We start from the raw sequence: 18576 nt of genomic DNA on the forward strand, positions 1-18576 counted from the left end.
GAATATTCATCGGCGTGAGGTCTCATGAAGTTCCTCATCTCGGCACCAATACCCAGCTCTACCCAATAGCCTACAAACTCCAGTGCTGAAAGGCTCAGGCCAAACAATCAGTAAGAAGGAACACAACCCCACTCATAAAGAAAAAAAAAAAAGATGGCAAAAAAATATATCACAGATGAAGAAGCAAGGTAAAAACCTACAAGACCAAATAAATGAAGAGGAAATCGTCAATCTACCTGAAAAAGAATTCAGAGTAATGATAGTAGAGATGATCCAAAATCTTGGAAATAGAATGGAGGCACGGATTGAGAAAATACAAGAAATGTTTAACAAAGATCTAGAAGAACTAAAGAACAAACAAACAGAGATGAACAACACAATGACTGAAATGAAAAATACACTAGAAGGAATCAATAACAGAATAACTGAGACAGAAGAACGAATAAGTGAGCTGGAAGACAAAATGGTGGAAATAACTGCCAAGGAGAAGAATAAAGAAAAAAGAATTGAAGACAATCTCAGAGACCTCTGGGACAATACTAAATGCACCAATATTTGAATTATAGGGGTCCCAGAAGAAGAAAAAAACAGAGTCTGAGAAAATATTTGAAGAGACTTTAGTCGAAAACTTCCCTAACATGGGAAAGGAAATAGTCACCCAAGTCCAGGAAGCACAGAGTCCCATACAGGACAAACCCTAGGAAAAACACACCAAGACACATGTTAATCTAACTAATAAAAATTAAATTCAAAGAAAAAATATTCAAAGCAGCAAGGGAAAAACAAAAAATAACATACAAAGGAATCCCCATAAGGTTATCAGCTGATCTTTCAGCAGACTCTGCAGGCCAGAAGGGAGTGGCAGGATATACTTAAAGTGATGAAAGAGAAAAACCTACAACCAAGATTACTCTACCCAGCAAGGATCTCATTCAGATTCAACGGAGAAGTCGAAAGCTTTTCAGACAAGCAAAAGCTAAGAGAAGTCAGCACCACCAAACCAGCTTTACAACAAATGCTAAAGAAACTTCTCTAAGCAGGAAATACAAGAGAAGAAAAAGACCCACAAAAACAAACCCAAAACAATTAAGAAGATGGTAATAGGAACATACATATCAATAATAACCTTAAATGTGAATGGATTAAATGCCCCAAACAAAAGACACAGACTGGCTGAATGGATACAAAATCAAGACCCATATATATGCTGTCTACAAGAGACCCACTTCAGACCTAGGGACACATACAGATTGAAAGTGAAGGGATGGAAAAAGATATTCCATGCAAATGGAAATCAAAAGAAACCTGGAGTAGCAATACTCATATCAGATAAAATAGATTTTAAAATAAAGACTGTTACAAGAGATAAGGAGGTACACTACATAATGATCAAAGGATCAATCCAAGAAGAAGATATAACAATTACAAATGTTTATGCCCCCAACACAGGAGCACCTCAATACATAAGGCAAATGATAACAACCATGAAAGGAGAAATCGACAGTAACACAATAATAGGGGACTTTAACACCCCACTTACACCAACAGAAAGATCATCCAAACAGAAAATAAATAAGGAAACACAAGCTTTAAATGACACAATAGACCAGATAGATCTAAATGATATTTATAGACCATTCCACCCAAAAGTGGCAGAATACACTTTCTTCTCAAGTGCACATGGAACATTCTCCAGGATAGATCACATCTTGGGTCACAAATCAAGCCTTGGAAAATTTAAGAAAACTGAAATCGTATCAAGCATCTTTTCTGACCACAACACTATGAGATTGGAAATCAATTACAGGAAAAAAAAACTGTAAGAAACACAAATACATGGAGGCTAAACAGTGCACTACTAAATAACTAAGCGATCACTCAAGAAATCCAAGAAGAAATAAAAAAATACATAGAAACAAAGGACAATGAAAACACAATGACCCAAAACCTATGGGACGCAGCAAAAGCAGTTCTCAGAGGGAAGTTTATAGCACTTCAATGTCACCTCAAGAAACAAGAAAAATCTCAAATAAACAATCTAACCCTACACTTAAAACAACCAGAGAAAGAAGAACAAAGAAAACCCAAAGTCAGTAGAAGGAAAGAAATCATAAAGATCAGAGCAGAAATAAATGAAATAGAAATGAAGAAAACAATAGCAAAGATCAATAAAACTAAGAGCTGGTTCTTTGAGAAGATAAACAAAATTTATAAACCCTTAGCCAGACTCATCAAGAAAAAAAGGGAGAGGACACAAATCAATAAAATTGGAAATGAAAAAGGAGAAATCACAACTGACACTGCAGAAATACAAAGGATAAGAGACTACTACAAACAACTATATGCCAATAAAATGGACAGCCACGAAGAAATGGACAAATTCTTGGAAAGGTACAATTTTCCAGGACTGAACCAGGAAGAATTAGAAAATATAAACAGACCTATCACAAGTAATGAAATTGAAACCATAATTAAAAATCTCCCAACAAACAAAAGCCCAGGACCAGATGGCTTCACAGGCGAATTCTATCAAATTCAAATATTTAGAGAAGAGCTAACACCGATCCTTCTTAAACTCCTCCAAAAAATTGCAGAAGGAGAAACACTCCCAAATTCATTCTACGAAGCCACCATCACCCTGACACCAAAACCAGAAAAAGATATCACAAAAAAAAGAAAATTATAGACCAATATCACTGATGAACATAGATGTGAAATTCCTGAACAAAGTCCTAGCAAACAGAATCCAGCACATTAAAAGGATCATACACCATGATCAAGTGGGATTTATCCTAGGGATGAAAGGATTCTTCAATATATGCAAATCAATCAATGTGATACACCACATTAACAAAAATTAAGGAATAAAAACCATATTATCATCTCAATAGATGCAGAAAAGGCTTTTGACAAGATTCAACACCCATTTATGATAAAAACGCTCCAGAAAATGGGCATACAGGGAACCTACCTCAACATAATAAAGGCCATATATGACAAACCCATAGCAAGCATCATACTCAATGGTGAAAAACTGAAAGCATTTCCTCTAAGATCAGGAACAAGACAAGGATGTCCACTCTCGCCCCTCTTATTCAACATAGTTTTGGAAGTCCTAGCCACAGCAATCAGAGAAGAAAAAGAAATAAAAGGAATCCAAATTGGAAAAGAAGAAGTAAAACTGTCACTGTTTGCCGATGACATGATACTATACATAGAAAACCCTAAAGACGCCACCAGAAAACTACAAGAACTAATCAATGAATTTGGTAAGGTTGCAGGATACAAAAGTAATGCACAGAAATCTCTGGCATTCCTATACACCAACCATGAAAAATCAGAAAGAGAAATTAAGGAAACAATCCCATTTACCACTGCAACAAAAAGAATAAAATACCTAGGAATAAACCTCCCTAAGGGGGCGAAAGACTTGTACTCAGAAAACTATAAAACACTGATGAAAGTAATCAAAGTTGACATAAACAGATGGAGAAATATACAATGTTCTTGGATTCGAAGAATCAATATTGTGAAAATGACTATATTACCCAAAGCAATCTACAGATTCAGTGCAATCCCTATCAAACTAGCAATGGCATTCTTCACAGAATGAGAAAAAAAAATTTTACAATTCATATGGAAACACGAAAGACCCCAAATAGCCAAAGCAATCTTGAGAAAGAAAAACGGAGTTGGAGGAATGAGGCTCCCTGACTTCAAACTATACCACAAAGCTACAGTAATCAAGACAGTATGGTACTGGCACAAAAACAGAAATACAGATCAATGGTACAGGATAGAAAGCCCAGAGATAAACCCATGCACACATGGGCACCTAATTTATGACAAAGGAGGCAAGAACATACAATGGAGAAAAGACAGCCTCTTCAATAAGTGGTGCTGGGAAAACTGGACAGCCCCATGTAAAAGAATGAAATTAGAACACTCCCTAACACCATACACAAAAATAAACTCCAAATGGATTAAAGACTTAAATGTAAGACCGGACATTATAAAACTCTTAGAGGAAAACCTAGGAAAAACACTCTTTGACATAAGCCACAGCAAGATCTTTTTTGACCTACCTCCTAGAGTAATGGAATTAAAAGCAAAAATAAACAAATGGGACTTAAAAGCTTTTGCACAGCAAAGGAAACCATAAACAAGACAAAAAGACAACCCTTAGAATGGGAGAAAATATTTGCAAATGAAACAACAAAGGATTAATCTCTAAAATATACAAACAGCTCATGGAGCTCAATATCAAAAAAAAACCAAATAATCCAGTTAAAAAATGGGCAGAAGACCTAAACAGACATTTCACCAAAGAAGACATACAGATGGCCAAGAGGGACATGAAAAGATGCTCAACATCACTAATTATTAGAGAAATGCAAATCAAAACTACAGTGAGGTACACCTCACACCGGTCAGAATGGCCATTATCAAAAAATCTAGAAACAATAAATGCTGGAGAGGGTGTGGTGAAAAGGGAACCCTCCTGCACCGTTGGTAGGAATGTAAATTGATACAACCACTATGGAAAACAGTATGGAGGTCCCTTAAAAAACTAAAAATAGAACTACCATATGACCCAGCAACCCCACTACTGGGCATATACCCTGAGAAAACCATAATTCAAAAAGAGACATGTACCACAATGTTCATTGCAGCACTATTTACAATAGCCAGGACACGGAACCAACCTAAATGTCCTTTGACAGATGAATGGATAAAGAAGATGTGGCACATATATACAATGGAATATTACTCAGCCATAAAAAGAAACAAAATTGAGTAATTTGTTTTGAGGTGGATGGACCTAGAGTCTGTTATACAGAGTGAAGTAAGTCAGAAAGAGAAAAACAAATACTGTATGCTAACACACATATATGGAATCAAAAAAAAATGATACTGATGAAACTAGTTGCAGGGCAGGAATAAAGAGGTAGACATAGAGAATGGACTTGAGGACATGGGGTGGGAGGGCGAAGCTGGGCGAAGTGAGGGTAGCATCGACATATATACACTACTGAATGTAAAGTCATTGGCTGGTAGGAAGCAGCAGCATAGCACAGGGAGATCAGCTTGGTGCTTTGCGATGACCTAGTCGGGTGGGATAGGGAGGGTGGGAAGGAGGCTCAAAAGGGAAGGGATATGGGGACATGTGTATGCATAAGGCTGATTCACTGTGTTGTGCAACAGAAACTAACACAGTATTGTGAAGCAATTATACTCCAGTAAAGATCTATTAAAAATAACAATCTATGGGAATTCTCTGTACTTTCTTTTCAATTTTTTTGTAAAGCTAAAACTGCTCTAAAAATTAAAGTCTGTTACGTTTTTTTAAATCTACCATTAGATTGACATAGTATTTATGAATATCCTAAACTGTATCTTGAAATTTTATCTAATATGCATTGCTTAATTTTATGTGTATAGACATGCTGCTCTTGAATCAAAATTTGCCAGGAAAAATTATTTGCAAAAGCTGGCAGCCATTTAAATAAAGTAGGTCTTTACTGGGTTGACAGGTGCTATAGAACTACATGAATGGAAACAAAAGGGGAAGGGAAATTCGTATTTATTTCATTCCCAGGCATATGGAACGAGGAAGGAAGCACTCTTATACATGAGAGCACTATTAAACTGAGAAGGCTGTCAGAAAACAGAAAGGTCAGACACATGATACAATTCCTTTAAGGCTTCTAGAAATTCTGGCCAAAAAATGATTCAATGAGTGGTGACCTGGAAAAGTTTGAAGCATCAGTATAAAGCACACATAAATAATAGTAGCAGGAAGCTGGGAGATGATTATCCCTGGAGAGACTTTGAGATATAAGTTGAGGAAAAGATAAGTAATATCGTATTTATTTTTTCATTCACCTGCCAAATGTTTACTAAGCACCCGTTGTTTAGGGCTGCGGTCCTCAAACTTTGCCGCACATTAGAATCGCCTGCGGAGTTTTAAAAAATTCTGATGGCCTGCTCACATCCCATACCAATTAACTCAGAGTGCCTGGGGGTGGGGGCCAGGCTTAGGACTTTCTAAAGATCATTGGGTAACTCCAATGTGCAGCCAAGGTTGAAGACACTTATCCATCCAAGAAAAGTCAATTGTGCATGTTTTTTTCTCTCAAGGAACTTGAAATCTAGGTAAGGAGATTAGTCATGTAGACAAGCAAATAGAAAGCAGAGCTCAACAACACATGCTTTAAACGCACCATCTCATTTTGAGGTTGGCTCAACGCTCTATCATTTCTGCAACCAAGCAGCTCTGGGGCTCCAGAGAGCTCTGCGGAGAATATATTTGTAGTGATGCAGTCATTTCGGGAGCCTCAGTTCCAGAGAGAGGCAGACAAACTGGAAAGGTTTCAAAGAAGAGTAACAAAATGATTACAGGCCTCGGGGAGGGGGATTGGACTTATGGGGAAAGATGAAAAGAACTAACTATGTAAAACCTGGCTAAGCGACGATGAAAGGGGGGTCGTGATAACAGTTCACTAATACCTGAAGGGTGCGAACATCAAGGAAAGAAGTGAACTACTTTGGATAACGCAGAGGGTGTTAGCTAAAGGTAGCAGGATGGCATTATGAAAGAGAACATGAAGGCACAGTATCGGGTCATCCTTGCTGACTGGGCAAGCTGCTGGGCCACGGAGCTGGCTCCCAAAGGAGGGCAGCAGCCTCATCCTTTGAGTTCCCATAAAACAAGTTCGGACAAAGACTTCGGAAACAGAAGAGCAAGTCTGTATGACCTGGACCGTGGCAGGCGGTGGGGACAATTGAAGGGAAGAGACAGAATAACTCAGAGATTTTTCGACTCTAATACCAAAATGATATTCTTAAAATTTCAGAGAAAAACAGAAACTGGGAAGAATCTTTCCCTTCAAATGTCATTACAAATGAGGTTGCTCCGTTAGGTCCTATTAATGTATTCATTATATGCTCAGAAATTACATCCTGAGCCACATGCTGCATGTGCTTCATGTGATACCTTGTCAGCTTTTTCATTCATTTTACTTTAATATAAATGTAGTCGTTACAGTATGAAATGCTGCTTCAAAGACATATAAGTATAGGAATTTCTGCTATAGTTTTATGACGTTCCTAAACTGGGACATCTTGTTCCCTTAAACCAAGGACAGAACACTGTTTTTTATGCAGTGCTCCCAAATGTTACAAAATTGAGGACGATAATTACAGCTAATATGTTTGGAGCATTTTCTATGTGCCAGACACTGTTACAAGAATTTCTACCCATTATTTAATCTAAATTAGCGATCACCACAACTCTGTGGGTAAGCACTGATTTTTTTCCCCATTATTTACATGAAGGAAACAATTTCTAAGGAGCTTAGGTCAAGGTCACACAGCTAGTGAGTGATGGTGTCAGAAGAAATGAGAACCCAATCCTGCGTGGCTCCAGAGCCCACACCCTCTCTCTCTTCTTTTTATGAAGTGTTTTTAAATAACATAAAACTGGAAACCAAACAAAAATTGCCAACTTGCAAATTCCCCTCATAAACCTCATCAGAATATTAATACCTAATTTATAGGATTATTGTGATGAGTAAATAACATAATTTTTAAAAATAACTGTCAGAAACTGGCACATAGTAAGTTCTTAAGAAAAGATAATTTAAAAGAAATAAAACAAATTAAAACCTAAAACACACAAATCATCCATTTTTGACACCAATTTCTTCTCATATCATTTATATAAATCTAGCCATCATTCTTTTCTCTGCCTCCTACTCCCTGGGTTTGTATTATTCTCATACAACCAGGAGGAAAACAGACTGATAAATTAATTTTTAGTAGGCTTTCACGTCTTAAGAGTTGTGCCTTGATGTTTAAAAGAAGAATCATGAACTCATAGAAAAAGAGTAGATTGGTGGTTGCCAGGGCCTGGTGGGTGGGGGACATGGGGAGATGGTAGTCAAAGGTTACAAACTTCTAGTTATAAGATGAAAGAGTTCTGGGGATCATGTACAGCATGATGACTACAGTTAATAATGTTGCATTATATACTCGAAAGTTGCTAAGAAGTAAATCTTACGTGTTCTCACCACACACACACACAAAATGGTAATTATGTGAGGTGGTGGATGTGTTAACCAACCTCATTGTGGTAATCACTTCACTGTATATACCTATATCAAAGCATCATGTTGTATATCTTAAACTTAATGTTAAATGTCAATCATATCTCAATAGAGCTGAAAAGAAGAAGAATCATAAGAAAAGACATGGTCTGTCTAAATAATTCATTTATCCAGGAAATACTCCCCAAGGCAGGTGACTGCCAGACCTCCTGGAGTTTACAGTCATGCAGAAAACACACCATAAACAATGAACTAACAGTGACTGGACAACCAACCATCAATACAATATTATAATATAAATAACTTGATGTAACATATGGTGTGGAGGGGGGAGAGGGAGCCTGTGGCTAGAGAGGGTGACAGGGAAGTCCTCTTTAAAGAGATGATTGTTCAGCCCACACCTAAGGGACAAGAAGAAATTCAGATGTACACAAAATCTAGAAAAAAACTTTCACATAGAAGTTACCAGCAACTGCCGAGTTCCTGAGGAACTGAGTTTAGAATATTCTAGAAACTCAAAAAAGCTGTGAAGCATAGTGAGTGAGGGTGAAGATGGCATGAAATGAAGTCAGAAAGCTAGAGTGTCGTCATATCCTTCAGGAATTCCAGCCCATGGTCAGGAAGTAGGCTTCATTCTCAGCATGTTTGAAATCTCACAACTCCAAAGACTTTTAAGTAAGGGAGTGATACGCTCTGCTTAATATTTTTAAAAGTTTACTCTGGCATGTGACTGGATAATAGATTATTCCTATGCTGCAGGACAGTGATGGTGGGGGACTGAGAAAAATGGAAAAATAGAAAAGTAGAGTACAATATGTATAGTTTACAGCTTTTACATTTACTTGTTGATTTTTTTGGTTCTTTAATGAATTGTGGGGTTTTTTTGGTTGTCTGTTGTGTCTTCTCCATATTGAGATCAGATAAGCATTGATTTAGACTAGCATGGTAGCAGTGGCTATGAGGAGAGGTGTATAAATATAAGACATATTGTAGAGCTAGAACTGAAAGACGTGGCAGATGGATTGAACATGGGAATCAAGGGGAAAAAAAGGTGCTGTCCAAGTTTCTAGCTTTATTTCTGGAGGTAGTATTTACTGAGATGGTGAAGACTGGGAGGGCCAGGTTTAGAGATAGATTGGTACTTCATTTTAGGCAGGTTAATTCTGAAATGCCCTAAGGCATCTAAGTGATGACGCCAAGTAGCAGCTGGATAGATGAATATGCACGAAAGGGAGGTCTGGGCAGCGGATCCCAATGTGGGGGACTGTGTACATTAACTGTGTTTTCTTATTTTCTGTATTCTTGACGCGCTGCCATCTGAGGCCTCAGTGACCAGGGAAAGACTGCCCTCCCAGGGCTAGGTAATTCCTACAGACAGCAAATGTCTCCCCTGTGAGCACGCCTTTCATATGCAAACCAACTAATCCTGAGCTCACAACCCCAACTACCTCCTTTATCAGGCTCTCATGCATCAAACCACTATCCTCTGCTCTAATCTCCCACAGTCAGGTACCAGACAACTAGGGACCACTCCTATAGCCCAGAGCCCACCTAAATTATTCAAACTATCCAATCTTAAGCCTGCTCAACTTACTTACCCTGCCTTGTCCAGTCCTTCCTATGAAAACCACAATAAAGCCCACTGCCCATGCTTTCCCTTGCTCCTTCTGCCTCCTGCTGACCTGGTGCTTCCTCTGTAACATGACATGCCGCTTCTCCTGGGAACTATGAGTGACAAACTATTTTCCAATGGCCATCATCTCCTGATCTATTTGCCTGACCATATATGTAATAAAAACAAAATACTGGGTACATTTTAAAACAGGTTGTCAGCATAACTATGGTATTTAAAGCCTTCAGAATGATGGAGATGTCTTAAGGGGAGAGTGTAGACGGAGAAGAGGAGACAAGAGGGACCCCCAGGGAGTCCAAAAGAATAAACATACATGTTTTTGGGTTTCAGGCTGTGTAGCAACTGAGTGGAAGAATTATTTCCAAGCTTTCTCAGCATCCCACAAATCATGCCACATCAGCCGCTGCCTACTCCATGTAAGTGTAAAGCTGCTCCTGTTTCACAATGAGTAATCTTCACTAAGCCCACAGGCACAGCTGAGTTATCTGCCCAGAGAAACAACATGAAGCTAAAAGCCACCTACAGGAGTCCGTACCCATGAGGCAAAACTCTTGAGATAGAAAGCAACCATCCCTACGTGCTGATAAAAAGGGAAAAACACATAATCTAAACTCCTACACTGACACGCACCTGTGATCTGTATTGTCAAAATATCAGGCATCCAGACAAAAGCTGAGCTACATCCCAAAATCAGGTCTCAGACAGGCTCAGCTAGAAGACAGTGTTCTCACAGGTCTGGTGTGAAATGAGAAAAATAGGCAGTGTGTTTTCTACAAAGCTGAATGGATACATTTAAAAGAACTCTCTTTTAATCTGAGAGATGATCCTCTTTTTGGTATATACACATCCTCTCATTTATAAAATGGCTCCAAAAGTAAGCAGAGTTTGTTCCTTTTCTTAACTGACAAAAGTAAAAGTAGGCAGTCCTACAGAAGCCACCCACATTTTTTTACTCATTTATTTTTACTGGACCATGAATTTGAGAATTGGGGGACTACTAATCTAAGAGATGTCAATATCCAGATATTTGAAAAAAGTCTCATCATTTATAATCATCCAGATTTTCACTTTCCATTTGCATCTTCACTGGAGTCACAGGGAAGCAACTTCAGTGAGATTTCCCAATCCCAATGTTTCCATTCTTCCAGGTTGGCCGTGAATAAGGAAACTCTTATCACAGTGATGGAGAGAATGAGGAGACATCATGAGCTGAAGTGCATATTTTCTCAGATACTGACAAGTAAGGACAAAGGTTCAACAGTGACTAATGAATAAAATGTTAAGGTGGAGACAGCACTTAATTGTTTAAAAGCAGTCACAGGAGTCATGTAGCTGCATTTACTTTGAAACCAAATCAAGCTACTGATGATGTGGCAAGGAAATATTTATTTATTTGTTCATTTAAACAAAAAAAAAGCTTAATGCTTAATCAAAGGCCACTCACTGCTTCCACCTTGAACAGCTGCTGCAAGAGGGTGTAGGATAAACAAGTTTGATAATTCTTGGAGTAATTACAGCATCAAATTTCTGGGCATGTTCTTCAATAAATAGGTCAGACTCAAAAATGTTTGGAAGGAGAAGCTAGTCCTGAGGAGGTTGCTAGGAGGGGGAAGAGGGAGACAGAGCCAAAAGCACAAATAAATGATGAGGTTATGCCATAATCAAGCCATTCCTTCCTCTTCCTATTGGGGTTAGGAGATTAAAATACTAATCTCGCACTAGGCATTTTATCAGATGAGAAGCAGTAAGAAAGTAAACTTCCACTGTTTTCTATGGAGGAAGTGATGCAAAGTTTGAGAAACTGACTCCAGGATTCCCTACTGTTGCTTCCACACTCACCTAAAGTGATCACCCTGAACCAAGACTATCAGAATAAAAGGGAAGCCATTTGTCATTGGGATCTAGATAGACCTCTGACCTCCCTAATGTCCTTATGGACCAGAATGGAGGCTGCAGGCAGAGCTAGCAGAGGGTCTGCTCATTCTGTGTAAAGAAAGACATCATTCCCTGACCCTGTTGGGGTTTTCATTCAGTTGTAGCTGCAAAATACGGACATCACACCAAAGAAAAAAAGTCACATATTTCATGTAAATATAAGCATATTTGTAAAGGCATGTATAAATGATGTTTACATAGATATGTGTGCATGTGTGTGTATACATTTTTAGAGGGGGCATGGGAAGAAAAAAAAACTAATCTCATTAGAAATCTGAAGTAAGAATTATTCTTTTCACTTACAAAAAATAAAAGGCTCATACAAAGATTGGTTCATAAACTAAATGGTACTTCAGCCTAAAGACAGCAGTTAACCATTTAATTCCTAAGATAACTTGCTTGCTTACAATAACATTTGGATGAGAAATATTTAATTCTTAAGGCTATAAAATCATGTCATTTGATCTCATCATATATTTTTTTGCCTTCAAATCTGTTGTTGATTCTATTTATTTTTATTTTATTTTACTTTTATATAATTTTTAAAGGTTACTTTCCACTTACAGTCATTACAAAATATTGGCTATATTCCCTGTGTTGTACAATACATCCTTGAGCCTATTTTATACCCAATAGTTTGTGCCTCCCACCCCCCGACCCCTGTACTGCCCCTCCCCCACCCCACTGGTAACCCCATTTGTTCTCTACATCTGTGAGTCTGCTTCTTTTTTGTTATACTCTTTAGTTTGCTGTATTTTTTAAGATTCCAAATAGAAAACAGTATGGAGGTTTCCTGAAAAACTAAAAATAGAACTACCATAACCCAGCAATTCCACTCTTGGGTATACATCCGAAGAAAACCCCCCAAAAAACCCCAGTAATTCAAAAAGATACATGCACCTCAATGTTCATAGCGGCATTATTTACAATCGTCAAGATATGGAAGCAACCTAAGTGTCCATCAACAGATGACTGGATAAAGAAGATGTGGTACACACACACACACACACACACACACACACACAATGGAATACTACTCAGCCATAAAAAAAGAACAAAATTTTGCCATTTGTAGCAACATGGATGGACTTGGAGGGCATCATCATCATATATTTTAAACAGAATTATACAAAAAGGAGAAACTTGATTTTGCCAAAAAAAATCTTAATCCTGACTGAATCCTTTTTTAGTTTTGAATCATCTCTCTTTTCTTTCAGTCTTCCTCTCTCTTCCTCTGACCCATCTCTTATACAATTTCAAGTGCCACACTCAGAAGACCCAGAAAGAAGAAGTCACGGTTGGTTTACACTACTACCCAGAGATGAACTGAAGCTCTGGTAGTGGAATGTGGATCTGCTAAAGAAAAAAAGTTGTCCCACTCATTGAGGAGGAGGTGGAGAAGGAGTAATGAAGGTGCAGAATTCAAATTAAAACTAAAATCTCCATCAGGCACATGCTAATTCAGAAGTCCAAATAAGCAGAACACCAGCAAATGAAAGAACAAAACAAGAGTAACTGCTATCTCTTCTGGCAAACTACTGAGAGCTCACAGGATTTATTATGAGCAATTAAGGGTGTGGTGGCCTGGGAGAACAGAAGCTGTAGTCTTTGCTACATGGACATGGAATGGAACATAACAAAACACCTCATGTTTAGAGCTCTTATTTGCCCCCAGAAAAAAACAGCTTGTGCATGCATCTAAGCATGTACTTGAATATCCAAAAGCCTTCCAACCTCTCACCTCAGAATTAGAAATAAAAATTTCTTTATAAAGGGGGGGCTAGGATAAAGCAGGAACTAATTATAATTAACACTTAGAAAATAAAAACATTAATGCAATCTTAGTTCCCAAAGAGATAAAAGTCATTATTCCCAGTTAACTGTGACAAGATAAGTTTTACAGAAGTAATTGAGAAGTCCAGAGGGATCTTAAAAGAGCTGTCAGGCATTGAAACAAGTTTCAATAAAAAATCATTTCAAGAATGCTCCTGCTGTGTAGAATCTTTGAAAACTAGACCCATCCCACCTCATTTGTCAGCTTACATCTGCCTAAATTAATCTAAACTAGATAGATCAGAATCACTCTGGAGTCCTAAGGGTTTACTCTGTTCTTGCATCTTTAGGAAACGTGTGATTCTCTTCTCCCACCTCTGAAAAATTTGAAGGTTCCACCAACACCCCCCACTGAAGCATGTACAGTTTCTGTCTCACGCCCAGGTTTCCCCAAGCACTTAGCCACTGATGTTCCATAGACCAGTCAGACAAAGGACTCCGCTGTTTGTGAGTGTCCACTCCTAGCACTGGGTGCTGGCTGGCTGACAAGTGACCAGTAGGGAGCAATGAAGAAGGATTCCCTTATCCCCTGAAAAAATCAGAAACCTACAGGCAAAATGCGCTGACTCATTCAGAGACATCGGCAAGTGGACAGAAAAGCAAATGCCTCCTAATTTTAAAAAATGCATGTCTAAAAAATAAACCTTATATCATCTTAATAATAGCAACACATAAGCACACCCAACAATATGCCAGATACCACGGGAAGCATTTTCTTAGTATCATCTAATTGAATCCTCAAAACCCACCTAAGGAAATTGAAGATTCAAATATGATAATGAACACAAGCATTTGAGCCTAACACCTAGATTCAAACCCTAGTTAGCCAGATCCAAGTTGTTTAGAGGAGTTACCTTATTTCTCAGTTTTAACTCATTCACCCCTCAATAAGACAATCTTATAAGCATTCATTCTGCCTCCAAAACCTAAATATCTCCACTTTTCTCCATCTTCACAGCCACCATCTAAGTCAAAGAGACAAACTCAGGTTTTATGGGGCTCGAGGCTTATCCAATTTGGCAAGCCATATTTAAAGAAAAGGCATACAGAGCTTTTAATACAAAATTAGGGGGAAAACAAACATATATTTAGAATGAGCAAATAAATTTCATATGAAAAAATGTTAATGCTGAAAAATACTACAAACTTTATAAAAACCCAGAAAATGACATATTATTTTTACTAATTAATATGTTCACGCACCTCTACAATTTTCCTACATGTTTTTAGCTGCATGCTCTTTGATCACCTCTTCATATGACAACAGTTTTGTAAACTATTTTTTGATAAAGACAATAGATAACTCAATCTTTCTTCCATCAAGTTGAGGATTGTTACTGAGAGCTTAAAACTTTTATTTCAACATCACTACACTTTATTGTAGTGCTACGTAAATGTTTAAGACTTTCGTCAAACTTGGAAAGACTACTTTCTACTTTCTTCTGTAGGTGAGCTATAAGATTTCAGAGCATTTCAAGTTTTTATATGTAGTGACTAATCTTCAACACTCTTTGAATCAGCAAAACTCACTAAGCAGTTTGTTGTTGATGCTCTAATTGAGAATGGTGTAGTATGAGTTTTATGTTATCTTGACCTTGTCAAAACAGCAAGAAGTTTAAATCTTTTACTAATATGTTCATATGACTCATTCCTCTTCATTAATTGGGTTATCAAACAATCAACAAACTCAATTCTACTCAAAATTTGTCTTTTCTTCTTAATGAATTCATGAAATTTGAAAATGTGAGGGTTATACAATTCACTTCTGGATGTCAGAAAAATTTCTAGTGAATTTATTGTTAACCTTTATCACTTTTGTCTCATATCTCATTAGTTTTTAATCTGTATTTCTTTAGTTCTCCAATAAGTGTAAAGATTTTGAAAGTAGTATGCTTCATTTGTGTAATGGAACCATTGCAAATTGTAGTTTAAATGACGTACACCCACATCAGCTTCCCCCAATAGATCCTAAAAATGCCCAAAGCCAGTCCAATATATCACTCCATCCAAGTGGAAATATGGTAGAAGGAAGGTCGGAGTGGAAAGAAACAGCTGTCGTAACAGTTAACAGCTAAAATATCTTATTTTTGCAAATATCACAAAGACATATGATATCACGAATGCATTTGCACAGGCTCTTTCCCAGCTGAAAAGGGGGCTACTGTGAGCAAGGGACGCTGAAGCTTAAGCTTCATTAGCTTCAAAGTGAATCCACCCCAGGCCACCACCACCTATCAGCCAAGCAACTTTAGTAACTTTCTGACCGGTCTTTGTGCATTCACCCTATCCTCCTAGAATCCATTTCCATGTGGCAGCCTAGGAAACTTTTAAAAATGTAAATGAATTCATGTCACTCTCTCGTTTAAAACCTTTCAGAGGTTTCCCTTTGCATGTACGATAAAGGCCAAACTCCTTATCACCAAATACTTGCCCTATGATCTACATGCCGTTCAGCTCACAGACTCAACTCATACCTCCCCTGACCATTACTCACATGCTGTTGTTACCCTGGCCTTGTTCCCACAGTGAGCTGCCCCACGATCCCAGTGGAAATTATGCAACAGTGTTTCATAAACTCAAAGCACCATATCCATGTTAACTATAACTATTAGCAGAGTCAGGGGTAGAAGGCATGTGATTAGGATGGTTGAGGAAGAAAATTTGCAGATTTTGATTCTTGCCAAAGCCATTCCTGCTCTTCTCTTTCTTACTCCTATAAACACTGTTCTGAACCTCCACAAATGGAACTGCTACAAATACAGATCCAAGTTTTACAGCCACATAGCGAGTCACCATATGTGTGCATATGGTACACACGTATACATACAATATGTATAAGCAAATGGCAAGAGTATTTAGCTATACTAGCTTGCCTACATTACAGATATTTTATCAAATTACTGTCTACATTTAGAAACCTAGCGAGTAATTAAAATACAACTTATGGCACAGTGTTGCTTAAATTAAAATGGCAATGGAAAGTTTTAAGATTTTAGTCAATGATTTCTAACAATCCTCCTTTATCAGAAAGAGTCACTGTTTTTTTAACATCATCTAGCAGTAATGTGGCTGCTCTCCTCAGGTCAGAGATGAAAAGACTGAGGAATAAAGAGCTGATTCAGGTCATGTGTAATCAATAGAGCAGCCAAAAAAATAAAGGTCTTGTTATTCCAGGTCTTGAGAGTGTTTGTTCCCTCACCACACTGGATTTATTTCCTGCGTACAGCAACATCAAGAATTTTTCAGCAACATAAAACAACTCAAAGACACACATGAAAATTTGGTGACCAGATGAATATAAAGAGAATTGATAAAAAGGAGAGAAAAAAAAAAAACATTGCAGAAGACAATACAGGCAGGAGATCATTATAACTGTCTGGTTATCTGCCTGAAGATGAAGGCTATGGGGTTCACAGGATACAACCAACATGAAGTTTGAAAACATCTGTAACATCTGTCATTTCATATATCATACGTGACAGGCTTATCACTTTTCAAATGTGTCTACAACATTAAACTGCTTTGTATTGTCTGATGATTATTTCTTTAGATGATTCACCATTTGTACAGCACCGGATTTTGCACAAGTTCTGGTTTCTCTCTCTCAATTTTGAGGCTCATCTCATATTTATATTCAAGGACTTCCATAGTCTCATCCAAATTTAGGTGCTGCCTGACTCACACTTCCCCTACATACATTTATAAATCAAATAAGTTTCATTATGGCCCCCTTTATAGGTCATGATAATCCTTTTTCTTATTGCTCAAATGTCCACTGAAACACCCTTCTACTACCTCTCTGTTAATTCAAAATCCACTCTTCTTCCAAGATGAGCCCAAATCCTTTTCCTCCATGGGTTGTCCCCAAACAGCTTGTTCCAAAATGTCATTGCCTAGAAATTCCTAAATCTCTGAAGCATAATTTTGCTCTATAATATATACATTTCTCATGTGCCTAAGACTTTTTATTCCCACAAGACTGTAAATACCATAAGAATGGAGCCTTTTAAAATTCTCTCTGTCATCACCATATGATCCAGCAGTCCCACTCTGGGGCATATACCCGGACAAAACTATAATTCAAAAAGATACATGCACCCCTGTGTTTATAGCAGCACTATTCACAATAGCCAAAACGTGGAAACAAACTAAATGTCCATTGACAGATGAACAGATAAAGAAGATTTAGTACATATATACAATGGAATACTACTCAGCCGTAGAAAGAGCAAAATAATGCCATTTGCAGCAACATGGATGCAACCAGAGATTATCATACTAAGTGAAGTAAGTCAGAATGAGAAAGACAAATACAATATGATATCAGTTTTATGTGGAATCTAAAATACAGCACAAATGAACCTATCTACAAAACAGAAACAGACACACAGACATAGAAAACAGACTTGTGGTTGCCAAGGGGGCAGGGAGAGGGAGGGACTGGGAGTTTGGGGTTAGTAGATGCAAACTATTACATTTAGAATGGATAAATAACAAGGTGCTACTACTGTATATTACAGGGAACTATATCCAATCTCCTGGGATAAACCATAATGGAAAAGATTACTTTAAAAAAGAATATATATATGGCAAAAAATAAAATAAAATTCTGTCAAGTCTTGAGCTAAGCATATACGACGGACCCATTAGATATTAGTGTATTTATCCCCTTAGGAAAGTTACCCTCGACCCCTACATTTTTATTTTCTAATTTTAGACAACATTTTATTCCACTGCAGTCTCTGGTGTCAGACTGCAAGGTTTAGAATCATAGCTCCATCATTCCCTAACTTTGTTACTTTAGACAATGGTACTTTACTTTTGTGCACCTCAATTTTCTTAACTACAAAAAAGAATGGGGACTTCCCTGGTGGCACAGTGGTTAAGAATCCGCCTGCCGACGCAGGGGACACGGGTTTGAGCCCTAGTCCGGGAAGATCCCACATGCCACGGAGCAACTAAGCCCGTGCGTCACAACTACAGAGCCTGCGCTCTAGAGCCTGTGAGCCACAACTACTGAGGCCACGTGCCACAACTTCTGAAGCCCGTGCACCTAGAGCCCACGCT

Source organism: Eschrichtius robustus, chromosome 17 (genome assembly GCF_028021215.1).
Source record: "Eschrichtius robustus isolate mEscRob2 chromosome 17, mEscRob2.pri, whole genome shotgun sequence".
In the NCBI taxonomy this organism is placed as follows: Eukaryota; Metazoa; Chordata; class Mammalia; order Artiodactyla; family Eschrichtiidae; genus Eschrichtius; species Eschrichtius robustus.